We start from the raw sequence: 18,835 nt of genomic DNA on the forward strand, positions 1-18,835 counted from the left end.
CTCTGGCAAATGTAGGATTTGTAAGGGGGGGGGGGCATCCATATATGTACGTCATATTAAAAAATAATAATATATATATATATATATATATGTATATATATTATATATACTAAAGAAGGAGAGTATAGGCCCTTTAAAGGACAAGAGGGGAGTCTTGATCAAAAATTATAATGACATAGCAAACAAACTAAATGGTATTTACCAGAGAGGACCAAATGCTGGGTCTAACACAAAATCTCAACAAAGATAATGTCCCACTGCTAAATGCTTTTTTATGTGAGGAGGTAGTCTGTGACCGATTAAAAAAGTTAAAGATTAATAAGTCACCTGGTCCCGATGGAATTCACCCGAGGGTTCTTATGGAGCTGCACGCTGAACTAGCAAGACCTCTATTTTTGATCTTCATGGATTCGGTTAAATCGGGTATGGTTCCCAAAGACTAGCATATAGCAAGACCACTATTTTTGATCTTCATGGATTCGGTTAAATCGGGTATGGTTCCTAAAGACTAGCGTATAGCGGAGGTAGTGCCAATATTTAAATAGGGAAGCAAAGCTGAACCAGGTAATTATAGACCAGTTAGTCTTTCATCTATAGTGGGGAAAGTATTGGAAGGTATTCTAAGGGACAGTATTCAAAAGTTCGTTGAAGCAAATAAGGTCATTAAAAGGAACCAACATGGATTTGTGAAGGACAGATCATGTCAGACCAACTTACTTGGCTTTTATGAAACAGTAAGTGCGAACCTGGATCAGGGTAAGGAGGTGGATATAATCTTTTTAGACTTTGCCAAAGCTTTCGACACTGTACCACACATGCATCTTATCTACAAGAAATAGGGCTAGGGAGCACAATATGCACTTGGGTCAGTAATTGGTTAGATAATAGGGAGCAGCGCATTGTGGTCAATGGATCATTTTCAAATTGGACTAAAGTATTAAGTGGTGTGCCACAAGGATCTGTACTTGGACCACTTTTGTTCAACATTTTCATCAACGACCTAACAGTAGGTCTAGAGAGCATGGTATAAATTTTTCGCAGACGATACCAAATTGTGTAAGGTTATAAATACGGAGGGGGATGCTGAGTCTCTTCAGAACGACTTAACTAAACTGGAAGCATGGGCAGCAAAATGGAGAATGAGATTCAACACAGACAAGTGTAAGGTAATGCACTGTGGGGGCAAGACCAAAAATAACACCTACATACTAAATGGGGTAATATTAGGGGATTCTGTACTGGAAAAAGACTTCGGGGTTCACATAGATAACAAATTAAGCAGCAGTACCCAAAGTAGGAGTACAGCAAAGAAGGCTAATAAGATATTAGCATGCATAAAAAGGGGAATTGATGCAAGGGACGAGAGTATTGTACTCCCATTATATAAATCACTAGTGAGGCCTCATCTTGAATAGTGTGTGCAATTTTGTGCACCATATTACAAAAAGGATATCCTGGAGCTAGAAAGGGTTCAGAGGCGGGCGACCAAACTAATCAAGGGCATGGAGACGCTGGAATACGAGGAAAGGCTTGCAAGGCTAGGCATGTTTACATTGGAAAAGAGGAGACTAAGAGGGGACATGATCAACAACTACAAATATATAAGGGGTCAATACACAGAGCTTGGGAGGGACCTGTTTTCTATAAGATCAGCACAGAGGACACGTGGTCACTCGCTTAGGTTAGAGGAGAGGAGTTTCCACACATGGAGGCGAAAAGGTTTTTTCACAGTAAGGACAATACGTGTTTGGAATTCCCTGCCTGAGAGAGTAGTAACTGCGGACTCAGTCAACACCTTTAAGAATGGGTTAGATAAATTCCTATTGGATAAAGATATTCAGGGTTATGGTGCATAGGCACGCATTATAGTTAATATAACTAGTCCTAACATAAAAATAACTAGTCCTATAATAAGACTACATAGACCACAAATAGGTTGAACTCGATGGACAATTGTCTTTTTTTCAACCTTAGTTACTATGTATGTATGTATGTATATATATATATATATATATATATATATATATATTACAGTGCTCAAAGTGGGCAGCACGGACTGAAGTAGATCCAACCATCCGCATGTCACAGACCTCTCTCGAACTGGCAGCCAATCAGGATCAGCCGCGCAGCCGCTCCTCATTGGCTGCCAGTCCGTGGCAGATTTGAAATAGTAGTGGCGGACATAGGAAAAGCACCAAAGGTAGCTGACTACAGCCGCCTCCTCTCTTGCACCGTCGCCGCCCTCTGCCTCCTCCGCTGCATCACCACATCGCTGCTGCTCAATAGGTAATTTTACTCTGCTGCCTTTCTCTCTCCCTTTGTCCCTGCTATCACTCTCCCAAACCCTCTCTCCCTGTCCCTCTGTCACTCTCCCTGTCCCTTTGTCCCTCTCCTTGTCCCTATGTCCCTCTCCCTCTGTCACCCTCCCTGTCCCTCTCCCGGGTGGTATGTAGGTTCCCGGCTGTTGGGATCCCAGCGCACAGTATACCGGCGCCGGAATCCCAACACTTTTTCTCCCTCTTGGGGGTTCACGACCCCCCTGGAGGGAGAATAGATAGAATAGCGCGCCACCGTGCCCGCAAGGGGCTCATTTGCGCTTGCCCAGCTGTCGGTATGCCGGCGGTCAGGATTCCGGTGCCGGTATGCTGGCCTCAGGCCCGGCGTCAGGGGGGGACAAAGGGGACACCTGTGACGGGCCCCGAAGCTCAGGGGGGCCCCAAGGATCATGACCACAAAAAACGGAGCAGTAGTACCTAATTATGTTTTTAAAATCATGCACTCCTGCCACCTGCAAATTGAGAACAAAAACTATTTATAATTACAAGCGCGCAACCCCCCCCCCATTACCCAGTCACTTGGTCCAGTCCCTTGCGTTGCCGTCGTGACGCTGGACTCTGGACTGGAGCCGCCGCCATGGACGTCATTCTCCTGGTCCCCGGACTTTGTAGCTTCACAGGTATGCCACTGCCCTCGGTATAGAGAAGCCGCTGCCGGAGGTGCAGGGAACCTGGTGCCGGAGGTGCGGGGAAGCCGCTGCCGGCGGTGCGGGGAAGCCGCTGCCCGCTGTCTGGGGAAGCCGCTGCCCGCTGTCTGGGGAAGCCGCTGCCCGCTGTCTGGGGAAGCCGCCGGCGTCACCTTATGCCCTGTTCTTCCCTAATAATATCCCTTATGAAAGCCTCATTCCCCCCTCTCCCCCCGGTGCCTGTCACACAGGATTGTATATAGGTATAATACAGTATATAGTGTGTATGTATGTATGTATGTATATATATATATATATATACACACACACACACACACACACACACACATATATATATATACACTCTGCAAATAAAAGGCGGCAATTGGAGACGTTCAAATCAGTGACATAAAGTAACATGTTTATTCAAAGTTTCAGGGTCAAGCTCCCGTCAGTCATCAGGATAACAGAATACAGTGTACAGTAGTGCCGCCTCTCATCTGCAGAGTGTATACCTGGGGCACATGCCCTAATGAAGAGGTCACCAGGGCAAGTAACATCTGTTGGATATGTTTGAGTGCCGGTTCATATGGATTTTACATATATATATATCCGGAAGAACGAGGCGGCACTCAGAGGCTTGGAAACACTCTTTTCACGTTTCCAAGCCTCTGAGTGCCGCCTCGTTCTTCCGGATTTCTACAGGAGCTTCAGAGCAAGACAGCCGCATGAGGCAGCAGGAGTGCCGGGGTGTAGGTGACATATATATATATATATATATATATATATATATATAATTTTAACCACCCTCGGCTTTAAAAGTAGGGGGTTGAGGGGGCCCCAGAGCTATCAGTGTACCGGACCCCAAAATTTCTGTTGCCGGCCCTGGCTGGCCTCCAGGAGCCCAGCCACCGGCATACCATACTACACCCCCCTTTACCTGTACCTACGTCCCTGCTGTCATTCTCCCTGAATTGTGTCTCATTCCGTGGGGCATAATGTGAATTTCGGCTCATACCGTGTGCTATAATGTGAATTTCGGCTCATACTGTGTGCTATAATGTGAATTTCAGCTCATACTGTGTGCTATAATGTGAAATTCGGCTCATACCGTGTGCTATAATGTGAATTTTGACTCATACCGTGTGCTATAAATGTGAATTTTGGTTCATGCCGTGTGCTATAATGTAAATTTCGGCTCATACCATGTGGTATAATGTGAATTTCGGCTCATACCGTGTGGTATAATGTGAATTTCGGCTCATACCATGTGGTATAATGTGAATTTCGGCTCATACTGTGTGGTGTAATGTGAATTTCGGCTCATTCTGTGTGCTATAATGTAAATTTTGGCTCATACTGTGTGCTATAATGTGAATTTCTGCTCTTTCTGTGTGGTATAATGTGAATTTCGGCTCATACCATGTGCTATAATGTGAATTTCGGTTCATACCGTGTGCTGTAATGCTAATTTCGGCTCATACCGTGAGCTGTAATGTGAATTTCGGCTCATACTAATGCCTCATTATATATATATATATATATATATAGTGTATTACAGTATATATATAATATATGTAAAAATAATAATAATATGGCCTCCATAGACCGGCAGCACAGGCACCAAGACCCCCACCCTCCCCTCCAGGGACTGATAACACACAGGCACCACAACCACCACATAGACAGTAAACAGGCTGGCACCGTGATCATTCCTCACTATCCCCCCCTCCCCCGCCACGGTCCCTGCACTCATGTTGGTCAAGGAGAGCTTAATTCATTATTAAATACTGGCACCCACCCGTCCCTGCCATGGACACCTCACCTTGCTGCTCTGAAGTCAGTGCTGTGGCAGGGAGTGCAAATACGGTAGACTGCACCACTACCATGCACCAGGCTCTCACCTCTCAAGCTCCACCATGGGAGATCAGCCTGAGAGGAATCCCCCTACATGCCATGATCGGTGGCATGGGGGGCTTTTAGGCACTCAGAACCTCCCTGCGTGCACGTATGCTCGCTCTCCCTAACACTCTCTCTCCCTGACACTCCTTGTTTCTCTCTCACTCCCCTGTCTCTCCTGCTCCCCTAAGGGGAATTGTAGTGGCAGTGGATGGGGATGTATGGGGTCGAGGTGGGGAAGGGGGCCCTGAGATATCTGCGTACTGGGCCACAATATTTCTGTTGCCGACCCTGCCTGCTCCCCGGAGGTCCCAGGGGCCAGCCTCACCTACACAATGGTGCTTGCCAGCACAATGCTGCAGTCCCATGCTCCTCCTTTCCCTATCGCAGCACCTCCGTCAGTGGGACTCCCGTTCTCCATCTACATGGTGCGGCCTCTTCCCGACCGTGGTGCTGCCTCCTTTTCATCCCCATAGTATCGCCTCCTCCTCCCTGATGGCTCTGCTCCCAGGGGCACCAAAATGAGGATCTATCTTGCCCCCCCAACCTATAAATGTTCTGACTCCCCTGCATGGGCATATCCATTCTTACTAACGGACAGAGGGAAAAGACGCAGCGAGGAGCCTCTCATGTACAGATGGCGCAGGTCGGAGGTCATGCCTCTGGCAAGCCACTCCAGGTGCTAGTAACTGCCGGCAATGAGAAGTAACAGAGGAAGTGCAGAGCATACCTACAACAGTCTGAATGTGGCTGTCTGATAGCCGGCGCACAGAGGCCAATGCTTCCAATGCCTCTGCGATTTACATACAGGTTATAGGCCCTCATTACGAGATGAAAAGTGCCCGTAGGGCGCGATGAATCACCTAGTGTATATATATATATATATGTGTGTGTGTGTGTGTGTGTGTGCGTACAGAGAAGGCTATCAGCGCCAAAATGCGGTGGCCACTCAACACTAGTAGTTAGTAGAGATGAGCGCCTGAAATTTTTCGGGTTTTGTGTTTTGGTTTTGGGTTCGGTTCCGCGGCCGTGTTTTGGGTTCGACCGCGTTTTGGCAAAACCTCACCGAATTTTTTTTGTCGGATTCGGGTGTGTTTTGGATTCGGGTGTTTTTTTCAAAAAACCCTAAAAAACAGCTTAAATCATAGAATTTGGGGGTAATTTTGATCCCAAAGTATTATTAACCTCAAAAAACATAATTTACACTCATTTTCAGCCTATTCTGTACACATCACACCTCACAATATTATTTTTAGTCCTAAAATTTGCACCGAGGTCGCTGTGTGAGTAAGATAAGCGACCCTAGTGGCCGACACAAACACCGGGCCCATCTAGGAGTGGCACTGCAGTGTCACGCAGGATGTCCCTTCCAAAAAACCCTCCCCAAACAGCACATGACGCAAAGAAAAAAAGAGGCGCAATGAGGTAGCTGACTGTGTGAGAAAGATAAGCGACCCTAGTGGCCGACACAAACACCGGGCCCATCTAGGAGTGGCACTGCAGTGTCACGCAGGATGTCCCTTCCAAAAAACCCTCCCCAATCAGCACATGATGCAAAGAAAAAGAAAAGAAAAAAGAGGTGCAAGATGGAATTATCCTTGGGCCCTCCCACCCACCCTTATGTTGTATAAACAAAACAGGACATGCACACTTTAACCAACCCATCATTTCAGTGACAGGGTCTGCCACACGACTGTGACTGATATGACGGGTTGGTTTGGACCCCCCCCCAAAAAAGAAGCAATTAATCTCTCCTTGCACAAACTGGCTCTACAGAGGCAAGATGTCCACCTCATCTTCACCCTCCGATATATCACCGTGTACATCCCCCTCCTCACAGATTATCAATTCGTCCCCACTGGAATCCACCATCTCAGCTCCCTGTGTACTTTGTGGAGGCAATTGCTGCTGGTCAATGTCTCCGCGGAGGAATTGATTATAATTCATTTTAATGAACATCATCTTCTCCACATTTTCTGGATGTAACCTCGTACGCCGATTGCTGACAAGGTGAGCGGCGGCACTAAACACTCTTTCGGAGTACACACTTGTGGGAGGGCAACTTAGGTAGAATAAAGCCAGTTTGTGCAAGGGCCTCCAAATTGCCTCTTTTTCCTGCCAGTATAAGTACGGACTGTGTGACGTGCCTACTTGGATGCGGTCACTCATATAATCCTCCACCATTCTATCAATGTTGAGAGAATCATATGCAGTGACAGTAGACGACATGTCCGTAATCGTTGTCAGGTCCTTCAGTCCGGACCAGATGTCAGCATCAGCAGTCGCTCCAGACTGCCCTGCATCACCGCCAGCGGGTGGGCTCGGAATTCTGAGCCTTTTCCTCGCACCCCCAGTTGCGGGAGAATGTGAAGGAGGAGATGTTGACAGGTCGCGTTCCGCTTGACTTGACAATTTTGTCACCAGCAGGTCTTTCAACCCCAGCAGACCTGTGTCTGCCGGAAAGAGAGATCCAAGGTAGGCTTTAAATCTAGGATCGAGCACGGTGGCCAAAATGTAGTGCTCTGATTTCAACAGATTGACCACCCGTGAATCCTTGTTAAGCGAATTAAGGGCTGCATCCACAAGTCCCACATGCCTAGCGGAATCGCTCCGTGTTAGCTCCTTCTTCAATGCCTCCAGCTTCTTCTGCAAAAGCCTGATGAGGGGAATGACCTGACTCAGGCTGGCAGTGTCTGAACTGACTTCACGTGTGGCAAGTTCAAAGGGCATCAGAACCTTGCACAACGTTGAAATCATTCTCCACTGCACTTGAGACAGGTGCATTCCATCTCCTATATCGTGCTCAATTGTATAGGCTTGAATGGCCTTTTGCTGCTCCTCCAACCTCTGAAGCATATAGAGGGTTGAATTCCACCTCGTTACCACTTCTTGCTTCAGATGATGGCAGGGCAGGTTCAGTAGTTTTTGGTGGTGCTCCAGTCTTCTGTACGTGGTGCCTGTACGCCGAAAGTGTCCCGCAATTTTTCTGGCCACCGACAGCATCTCTTGCACGCCCCTGTCGTTTTTTAAAAAATTCTGCACCACCAAATTCAAGGTATGTGCAAAACATGGGACGTGCTGGAATTTGCCCATATTTAATGCACACACAATATTGCTGGCGTTGTCCGATGCCACAAATCCACAGGAGAGTCCAATTGGGGTAAGCCATTCCGCGATGATCTTCCTCAGTTGCCGTAAGAGGTTTTCAGCTGTGTGCGTATTCTGGAAAGCGGTGATACAAAGCGTAGCCTGCCTAGGAAAGAGTTGGCGTTTGCGAGATGCTGCTACTGGTGCCGCCGCTGCTGTTCTTGCGGCGGGAGTCCATACATCTACCCAGTGGGCTGTCACAGTCATATAGTCCTGACCCTGCCCTGCTCCACTTGTCCACATGTCCGTGGTTAAGTGGACATTGGGTACAACTGCATTTTTTAGGACACTGGTGAGTCTTTTTCTGACGTCCGTGTACATTCTCGGTATCGCCTGCCTAGAGAAGTGGAACCTAGATGGTATTTGGTAACGGGGGCACACTGCCTCAATAAATTGTCTAGTTCCCTGTGAACTAACGGCGGATACCGGACGCACGTCTAACACCAACATAGTTGTCAAGGACTCAGTTATCCGCTTTGCAGTAGGATGACTGCTGTGATATTTCATCTTCCTCGCAAAGGACTGTTGAACAGTCAATTGCTTACTGGAAGTAGTACAAGTGGGCTTACGACTTCCCCTCTGGGATGACCATCGACTCCCAGCGGCAACAACAGCAGCGCCAGCAGCAGTAGGCGTTACACGCAAGGATGCATCGGAGGAATCACAGGCAGGAGAGGACTCGTCAGACTTGCCAGTGACATGGCCTGCAGGACTATTGGCATTCCTGGGGAAGGAGGAAATTGACACTGAGGGAGTTGGTGGGGTGGTTTGCGTGAGCTTGGTTACAAGAGGAAGGGATTTACTGGTCAGTGGACTGCTTCCGCTGTCACCCAAAGTTTTTGAACTTGTCACTGACTTATTATGAATGCGCTGCAGGTGACGTATAAGGGAGGATGTTCCGAGGTGGTTAACGTCCTTACCCCTACTTATTACAGCTTGACAAAGGGAACACACGGCTTGACACCTGTTGTCCGCATTTCTGGTGAAATACCTCCACACCGAAGAGCTGATTTTTTTGGTATTTTCACCTGGCATGTCAACGGCCATATTCCTCCCACGGACAACAGGTGTCTCCCCGGGTGCCTGACTTAAACAAACCACCTCACCATCAGAATCCTCCTGGTCAATTTCCTCCCCAGCGCCAGCAACACCCATATCCTCCTCATCCTGGTGTACTTCAACACTGACATCTTCAATCTGACTATCAGGAACTGGACTGCGGGTGCTCCTTCCAGCACTTGCAGGGGGCATGCAAATAGTGGAAGGCGCATGCTCTTCACGTCCAGTGTTGGGAAGGTCAGGCATCGCAAACGACACAATTGGACTCTCCTTGTGGATTTGGGATTTCAAAGAACGCACAGTTCTTTGCGGTGCTTTTGCCAGCTTGAGTCTTTTCAGTTTTCTAGCGAGAGGCTGAGTGCTTCCATCCTCATGTGAAGCTGAACCACTAGCCATGAACATAGGCCAGGGCCTCAGCCGTTCCTTGCCACTCCGTGTGGTAAATGGCATATTGGCAAGTTTACGCTTCTCCTCCGACAATTTTATTTTAGGTTTTGGAGTCCTTTTTTTTCTGATATTTGGTGTTTTGGATTTGACATGCTCTGTACTATGACATTGGGCATCGGCCTTGGCAGACGACGTTGCTGGCATTTCATCGTCTCGGCCATGACTAGTGGCAGCAGCTTCAGCACGAGGTGGAAGTGGATCTTGATCTTTCCCTAATTTTGGAACCTCAACTTTTTTGTTCTCCATATTTTATAGGCAGAACTAAAAGGCACCTCAGGTAAACAATGGAGATGGATGGATTGGATACTAGTATACAATTATGGACGGACTGCCACGGTTAGGTGGTATAAAAAAACCACGGTTAGGTGGTATATATTATAATAATAATACAATTATGGATGGACGGACTGCCTGCCGACTGCCGACACAGAGGTAGCCACAGCCGTGAACTACCGCACTGTACACTGGTTGATAAAGAGATAGTAGTATACTCGTAACAACTAGTATGACACTATGACGACGGTATAAAGAAAGAAAAAAAAATACCACAGTTAGGTGGTATATATTATAATAATAATACAATTATGGATGGACGGACTGCCTGCCGACTGCCGACACAGAGGTAGCCACAGCCGTGAACTACCGCACTGTACACTGGTTGATAAAGAGATAGTAGTATACTCGTAACAACTAGTATGACACTATGACGACGGTATAAAGAATGAAAAAAAATACCACGGTTAGGTGGTATATATTATAATAATAATACAATTATGGATGGACGGACTGCCTGCCGACTGCCGACACAGAGGTAGCCACAGCCGTGAACTACCGCACTGTACACTGGTTGATAAAGAGATAGTAGTATACTCGTAACAACTAGTATGACACTATGACGACGGTATAAAGAAAGAAAAAAAAATACCACAGTTAGGTGGTATATATTATAATAATAATACAATTATGGATGGACGGACTGCCTGCCGACTGCCGACACAGAGGTAGCCACAGCCGTGAACTACCGCACTGTACACTGGTTGATAAAGAGATAGTAGTATACTCGTAACAACTAGTATGACACTATGACGACGGTATAAAGAATGAAAAAAAAAACCACGGTTAGGTGGTATATATTATAATAATAATACAATTATGGATGGACGGACTGCCTGCCGACTGCCGACACAGAGGTAGCCACAGCCGTGAACTACCGCACTGTACACTGGTTGATAAAGAGATAGTAGTATACTCGTAACAACTAGTATGACACTATGACGACGGTATAAAGAAAGAAAAAAAAATACCACAGTTAGGTGGTATATATTATAATAATAATACAATTATGGATGGACGGACTGCCTGCCGACTGCCGACACAGAGGTAGCCACAGCCGTGAACTACCGCACTGTACACTGGTTGATAAAGAGATAGTAGTATACTCGTAACAACTAGTATGACACTATGACGACGGTATAAAGAAAGAAAAAAAAATACCACAGTTAGGTGGTATATATTATAATAATAATACAATTATGGATGGACGGACTGCCTGCCGAGTGCCGACACAGAGGTAGCCACAGCCGTGAACTACCGCACTGTACACTGGTTGATAAAGAGATAGTAGTATACTCGTAACAACTAGTATGACACTATGACGACGGTATAAAGAATGAAAAAAAAACCACGGTTAGGTGGTATATATTATAATAATAATACAATTATGGATGGACGGACTGCCTGCCGACTGCCGACACAGAGGTAGCCACAGCCGTGAACTACCGCACTGTACACTGGTTGATAAAGAGATAGTAGTATACTCGTAACAACTAGTATGACACTATGACGACGGTATAAAGAATGAAAAAAAAACCACGGTTAGGTGGTATATATTATAATAATAATAATACAATTATGGATGGACGGACTGCCTGCCGACTGCCGACACAGAGGTAGCCACAGCCGTGAACTACCGCACTGTACACTGGTTGATAAAGAGATAGTAGTATACTCGTAACAACTAGTATGACACTATGACGGTATAAAGAATGAAAAAAAAACCACGGTTAGGTGGTATATATTATAATAATAATACAATTATGGATGGACGGACTGCCTGCCGACTGCCGACACAGAGGTAGCCACAGCCGTGAACTACCGCACTGTACACTGGTTGATAAAGAGATAGTAGTATACTCGTAACAACTAGTATGACACTATGACGACGGTATAAAGAAAGAAAAAAAAATACCACGGTTAGGTGGTATATATTGTAATACAATTATGGATGGACGGACTGCCTGCCGAGTTCCGACTGCCGACACAGAGGTAGCCACAGCCGTGAACTACCGCACTGTACTGTGTCTGCTGCTAATATAGACTGGTTGATAAAGAGATAGTATACAATACATACAACAATATACTACTATACTGGTGGTCAGGCACTGGTCACCACTAGTCACACTGGCAGTGGCACTCCTGCAGCAAAAGTGTGCACTGTTTAATTTTAAATTAATATAATATTATGTACTCCTGGGGGCTCCTGCTATAACAACCTGCAGTGCTCCCCAGTCTCCCCCACAATTATTATAAGCTTTGCCTTTTATACATTGATGTGCAGCACACTGGGCTGAGCTGAGTGCACACAGACTGAGTCACACTGTGTGACTGGCTGCTGCTGTGTATCGTTTTTTTTCAGGCAGAGAACGGATATAGCAGAGAACGGATATATTATATTAAAATAAATAAAAGTTAACTAACAACAACTGCACTGGTCACTGTGGTAAACTCTGTCTGACTCTGCACAATCTCTCTCTCTCTTCTAATCTAATTTCTAATGGAGAGGACGCCAGCCACGTCCTCTCCCTATCAATCTCAATGCACGTGTGAAAATGGCGGCGACGCGCGGCTCCTTATATAGAATCCGAGTCTCGCGAGAATCCGACAGCGTCATGATGACGTTCGGGCGCGCTCGGGTTAACCGAGCAAGGCGGGAGGATCCGAGTCTGCTCGGACCCGTAAAAAAAACATGAAGTTCGTGCGGGTTCGGTTTCAGAGAAACCGAACCCGCTCATCTCTAGTAGTTAGTCCAAGAAGAATATCAATAAATAAGTAAATAATCTCCCTACAAGGACACTCCCTCTGATACACCTTAAGAAATAAGCATTGGTAAAGGTGCTTATTAAAAATGTTTTAAGACAGTGGATAAGGTGTTTCTAAGCGACCAACGGTGTCAACTTATGTGACACCATTGGTCACTTAGATACACCTTATCCACTGTCTTTCCATATATATATATATATATATATATACACCGTATATACTCGAGTGTAAGCCGACTTTTTCAGCACTTTTTTTTGTGCTGAAAAAGCCCCCTCGGCTTATACTCGAGTCAATGGGAAGGAGGGACAAGGAGGGCACAGCGCGCCTCTCCTGTGTCCCTCCTGCGTCACCGGCGAGTCTATTAAATGAAGTACCCGTTCGAGAGCTCTGATTGGCTCATTAACCGGCACTTCATTTAACACACACACGCCGCTGCCACCAGAGACGCAGGAGGGACACAGGAGAGGCATGCGCTGTGCCCTCCGTGTCCCTCCTTCACAAAACAGCGCAGGAGCGGCGAAGGGTAGGTTGTAACTGGCACTGGGGGAGCATATTTGGCACTTGGAGGGGCATATGTGGCAGTATGAGGGCATATCTGGCACTGTGGGGGGCATATCTGGCACTATGAGGGCATATCTGGCACTGTGGGGGCATATCTGGCAGTATGAGGGCATATCTGGCACTGTGGGGGCATATCTGGCACTATGAAGGCATATCTGGCACTGTGGGGGCATATCTGGCAGTATGAGGGCATATCTGGCACTGTGGGGGCATATCTGGCAGTATGAGGGCATATCTGGCACTGTGGGGGCATATCTGGCACCATGAGGGCATATCTGGCACTGTAGGGGCATATCTGGCAGTATGAGGGCATATCTGGCAATGTGGGGGCATATCTGGCAGTATGAGGGCTGTGTACGGCTAGAGCTGCATTTCCCACCCTAGGCTTATACTCGAGTCAATAAGTTTTCCCAGGTTTTTGTGGTAAAATTAGGTGCCTCGGCTTATATTCGGGTCAACTTATACTCGAATATATACAGTGTATGTATATATATATATATGTATATATATAAAAATACTGCTAGTGCATGCACGGCCACCCACGCCTCCCTCCCCTTACCAGGGCTGGTTCACGGCCCCAGAAAAGTGCAGCAATTCGCCGGTGATAAGGGGGCGTGGCCTAATGCTGAGAAATGCCTGCCTTTGATTACAGACTGGTGGCTGGGACTGGGTTGTGTCTGTCAGGTAAGAGTCTCTCCCGCCCGCTCCCTCCCTCTCTCTCTCTCTCCCCCTCTGGCAAATGTAGGATTTGTAAGGGGGGGGGGCATCCATATATGTACGTCATATTAAAAAGTAATAATATATATATATATATGTATATATATTATATATACTAAAGAAGGAGAGTATAGGCCCTTTAAAGGACAAGAGGGGAGTCTTGATCAAAAATTATAATGACATAGCAAACAAACTAAATGGTATTTACCAGAGAGGACCAAATGCTGGGTCTAACACAAAATCTCAACAAAGATAATGTCCCACTGCTAAATGCTTTCTTATGTGAGGAGGTAGTCTGTGACCGATTAAAAAAGTTAAAGATTAATAAGTCACCTGGTCCCGATGGAATTCACCCGAGGGTTCTTATGGAGCTGCACGCTGAACTAGCAAGACCTCTATTTTTGATCTTCATGGATTCGGTTAAATCGGGTATGGTTCCCAAAGACTAGCATATAGCAAGACCTCTATTTTTGATCTTCATGGATTCGGTTAAATCGGGTATGGTTCCTAAAGACTAGCGTATAGCGGAGGTAGTGCCAATATTTAAATAGGGAAGCAAAGCTGAACCAGGTAATTATAGACCAGTTAGTCTTTCATCTATAGTGGGGAAAGTATTGGAAGGTATTCTAAGGGACGGTATTCAAAAGTTCGTTGAAGCAAATAAGGTCATTAAAAGGAACCAACATGGATTTGTGAAGGACAGATCATGTCAGACCAACTTACTTGGCTTTTATGAAACAGTAAGTGCGAACCTGGATCAGGGTAAGGAGGTGGATATAATCTTTTTAGACTTTGCCAAAGCTTTCGACACTGTACCACACATGCATCTTATCTACAAGCTACAAGAAATAGGGCTAGGGAGCACAATATGCACTTGGGTCAGTAATTGGTTAGATAATAGGGAGCAGCGCATTGTGGTCAATGGATCATTTTCAAATTGGACTAAAGTATTAAGTGGTGTGCCACAAGGATCTGTACTTGGACCACTTTTGTTCAACATTTTCATCAACGACCTAACAGTAGGTCTAGAGAGCATGGTATAAATTTTTCGCAGACGATACCAAATTGTGTAAGGTTATAAATACGGAGGGGGATGCTGAGTCTCTTCAGAACGACTTAACTAAACTGGAAGCATGGGCAGCAAAATGGAGAATGAGATTCAACACAGACAAGTGTAAGGTAATGCACTGTGGGGGCAAGACCAAAAATAACACCTACATACTAAATGGGGTAATATTAGGGGATTCTGTACTGGAAAAAGACTTCGGGGTTCACATAGATAACAAATTAAGCAGCAGTACCCAAAGTAGGAGTACAGCAAAGAAGGCTAATAAGATATTAGCATGCATAAAAAGGGGAATTGATGCAAGGGACGAGAGTATTATACTCCCATTATATAAATCACTAGTGAGGCCTCATCTTGAATAGTGTGTGCAATTTTGTGCACCATATTACAAAAAGGATATCCTGGAGCTAGAAAGGGTTCAGAGGCGGGCGACCAACCTAATCAAGGGCATGGAGACGCTGGAATACGAGGAAAGGCTTGCAAGGCTAGGCATGTTTACATTGGAAAAGAGGAGACTAAGAGGGGACATGATCAACAACTACAAATATATAAGGGGTCAATACACAGAGCTTGGGAGGGACCTGTTTTCTATAAGATCAGCACAGAGGACACGTGGTCACTCGCTTAGGTTAGAGGAGAGGAGTTTCCACACTTGGAGGCGAAAAGGTTTTTTCACAGTAAGGACAATACGTGTTTGGAATTCCCTGCCTGAGAGAGTAGTAACTGCGGACTCAGTCAACACCTTTAAGAATGGGTTAGATAAATTCCTATTGGATAAAGATATTCAGGGTTATGGTGCATAGGCACGCATTATAGTTAATATAACTAGTCCTAACATAAAAATAACTAGTCCTATAATAAGACTACATAGACCACAAATAGGTTGAACTCGATGGACAATTGTCTTTTTTTCAACCTTAGTTACTATGTATGTATGTATATATATATATAGAAGCTGTGTAGTACGGCACTCAGACGCTGGTAGATGAATTGAGTTCAAGCCCTGGATAGCTGTCAACGTTTCAATTTAATAGAAATTTTTTTCAAGACATACACAGTAAAAACATAAGAACACTCACCTTATAACCCCTCACCACAAGTGCTCATTGCGCTGGCCGGAGCGGGGACCGCCTACCGCCGGAGTCCGTCGGGCGGCAATCTCCCGTCAGCTGTAGCGCAGTCTGATGACGTCATCACGCTTAACGTGATGCACGTCGGGTGTCATGGAAACCGGCTGTAAACAAATAGAAGTATACAGATACCAACTGCCGTCTGCATCTCTGTGGTATGCCTACCGGAATACACATAAAACTGAATGCTAAATAGATCTATGTTTAACTTAAAGATGATAATATACAGCATTAATAGTTAAATTATGTTGATATTACTGTTACATCACGGGCCAAATGAAAAAACATGAAGGAATGAATGTGTAAAGTAACATATATAAATTATATAAACAAATCAGGAGAACCATTATAGCCACATATACTGATAGAGAAATATATCAAATGTGCAAATATTAAAAATAATAATAATAAATTGATATAAACATTATGTAAAGCAAGAAAGAGGTACCATGTCATTAAGTCCCCTGGGGATTACCGTGTCCAATTTATGGATCCATTTCGATTCACACCTCAATAGGGCACTGTCACGATCACCCCCTCGGAGGGATGGGGGTATATGATCTATCATTCTATATTTGATAGTGGCCAGAGTGTGTTTGGCCAATATAAAATGACGAGCGACCGGCTGGTCGCTGCTTCCTTTTTGCAAACCTAGTCTGATGGACGACCTATGGGCAGTCATACGTTCTTTAAATTTTCGTGTGGTTTTGCCCACATATACTAAGCCACAGGGGCAAACTATCTGGTACACTGTGTGTGTAGACTCACACGTCAGATGGTGCTTGATGTGAAATTTAGTGCCTAAATGAGGATGAAAGAACGTATTGCCTGTGATCATGTAACTACATGTGACGCAAGTGCATCTGAAGCAACCTGTTTTCAAAGGTACTGAGAACCCCTTATTAGAGGGTTTAGTCAATTCAGAGATATCTGCTCTCACCAGAAGATCTCGTACATTCCTAGATCTCTTATAACAAGGCATAAGGTCCATTTGTTAGAGAGGTAGATGTTTGTCAGATTTGATTATGGGCCAGTGTCTCTTAGCAACTTTCATGGTATTCTCAGAGGACGTGTTATAAGTTGTTACCCAGGGGAGTTTTGTGTAATTGGAAGTTTTCACTTTAGGGAGAAGAAGTGATTCCCTGTGCAAACGGAGAACTTTCTGTTTTGTAGCCTGCAAGTTATTGAGGTTGTAACCTCTTTCTGCAAACCGTGCTATGAGTTCATCCATTTGTAGGGCAGCCACCCGGTGGTCACTGTTGATCCTATGGATTCTCAGCATCTGTGAGTACGGTAAACCAGCTTTCAGGCTTCTAGGATGACAACTGTTCCAGTGTAAATAAGAGTTCCGATCAGTGTCCTTAGTGTATACCGTGGTGGAAATAGCAGAATCAATGATGGAAATACGGACATCCAGGAAATCTATACTTAGTGCGTCCATTTTCATAGTAAATTTTACTGGACTGTTGGATGTATTATGTTCAGTAATGATTGTTTCCAGGAATTCCTTGGGTCCTTTCCAAAGTAGTAGGAGGTCATCTATAAATCTGGAGTAAAATATTATGTGTTCTGACACTAAAGGATTGCGAAAAAAGATTTCCTCCTCTACTTGAAGCATATAGAGGTTGGCATACGTCGGGGCCACCGCCGACCCCATAGCACAACCCCGTTCTTGTAAATAGTACTTATTGTTAAATAAGAAAAAATTCCTGGTTAAAATAAGTTCTAACAAACATATCAAAATGTTGATCTGTGGAGCCTCAAAACAACTATCTTCCTGTAGTCTGGTCTTAACTGCTGAAAGACCTTCCTGATGAGGTATAATAGTATAAAGACTGGTGACGTCTGCTGTCACCAGCCACGTGTCCGTAGGAAGAGGACCGATCATTTTTAGTTTGTTAAGCAGCATTGTGGTGTCCAAAAGACTTCGAGGATGTGCCGACACAAATGGCTGTAGTATTGAGTCCAGTAATACTGCTGTTGGTTGGAACAATGAACCCCGGGCTGATATTATTGGTCTGCCCGGTGGGGGAGATATGCCCTTGTGGATTTTGGGTACCGTATACAGAACCGGTACCCTGGGGTGAGATGGTAGAAGTATTTCAAAGGTCTCTGCCGTGATAATCTTGGCATCTTGTGCTTGCAGCAAAGCATCCCTTAATTCTTGTTTGTATTGAAGGGTAGGATTACTCCTCAATTGACTGTAGGTGCCTGGTTCGTCCAGTTGGCGCTGAATCTCTGATATGTAGTCTGGGAGATCCTGTAGTACAATTGCACCCCCTTTATCCGCAGGGCGGATTATCAGTTGGTTATTGTTCCTTAATGACCGAAGAGCTTGTTGTTCAGGTTTAGATAGGTTAGAGTATGAGGATTCGTCCTGTGTGATAAGGGTTTTGACCTCCTGATCTACAACTCTCATATACGTTTTTATACTCGAATTATTAGAGAGTGGTTCAAATGTTGAAGGTGGTTTAAATTTCTGTAATTTCTCAGGTATTGTACATGTTTGATTATCAGGTTTGTCCTGAAAGAATTCCTTAAGTTTTAATTTCCGTTGTAATTGGTGTGTTTCGACTTGCCAATTCAACTTGTCAAAGTTGTTAGAAGGCACAAAGGATAATCCTTTTGCCAAGACACTAATTTCATTGTCAGTCAGTTCGAAGCTGGATAGATTGAAAATTATTTCTTTTTCCCGGTTACGGGTGGTTTGTTTCCACGTACTGGAGCGCTTGTATTGTCCTCCACGTC

The sequence above is a fragment of the Pseudophryne corroboree genome, chromosome 1 (genome assembly GCF_028390025.1).
Source record: "Pseudophryne corroboree isolate aPseCor3 chromosome 1, aPseCor3.hap2, whole genome shotgun sequence".
Taxonomy (NCBI): Eukaryota; Metazoa; Chordata; class Amphibia; order Anura; family Myobatrachidae; genus Pseudophryne; species Pseudophryne corroboree.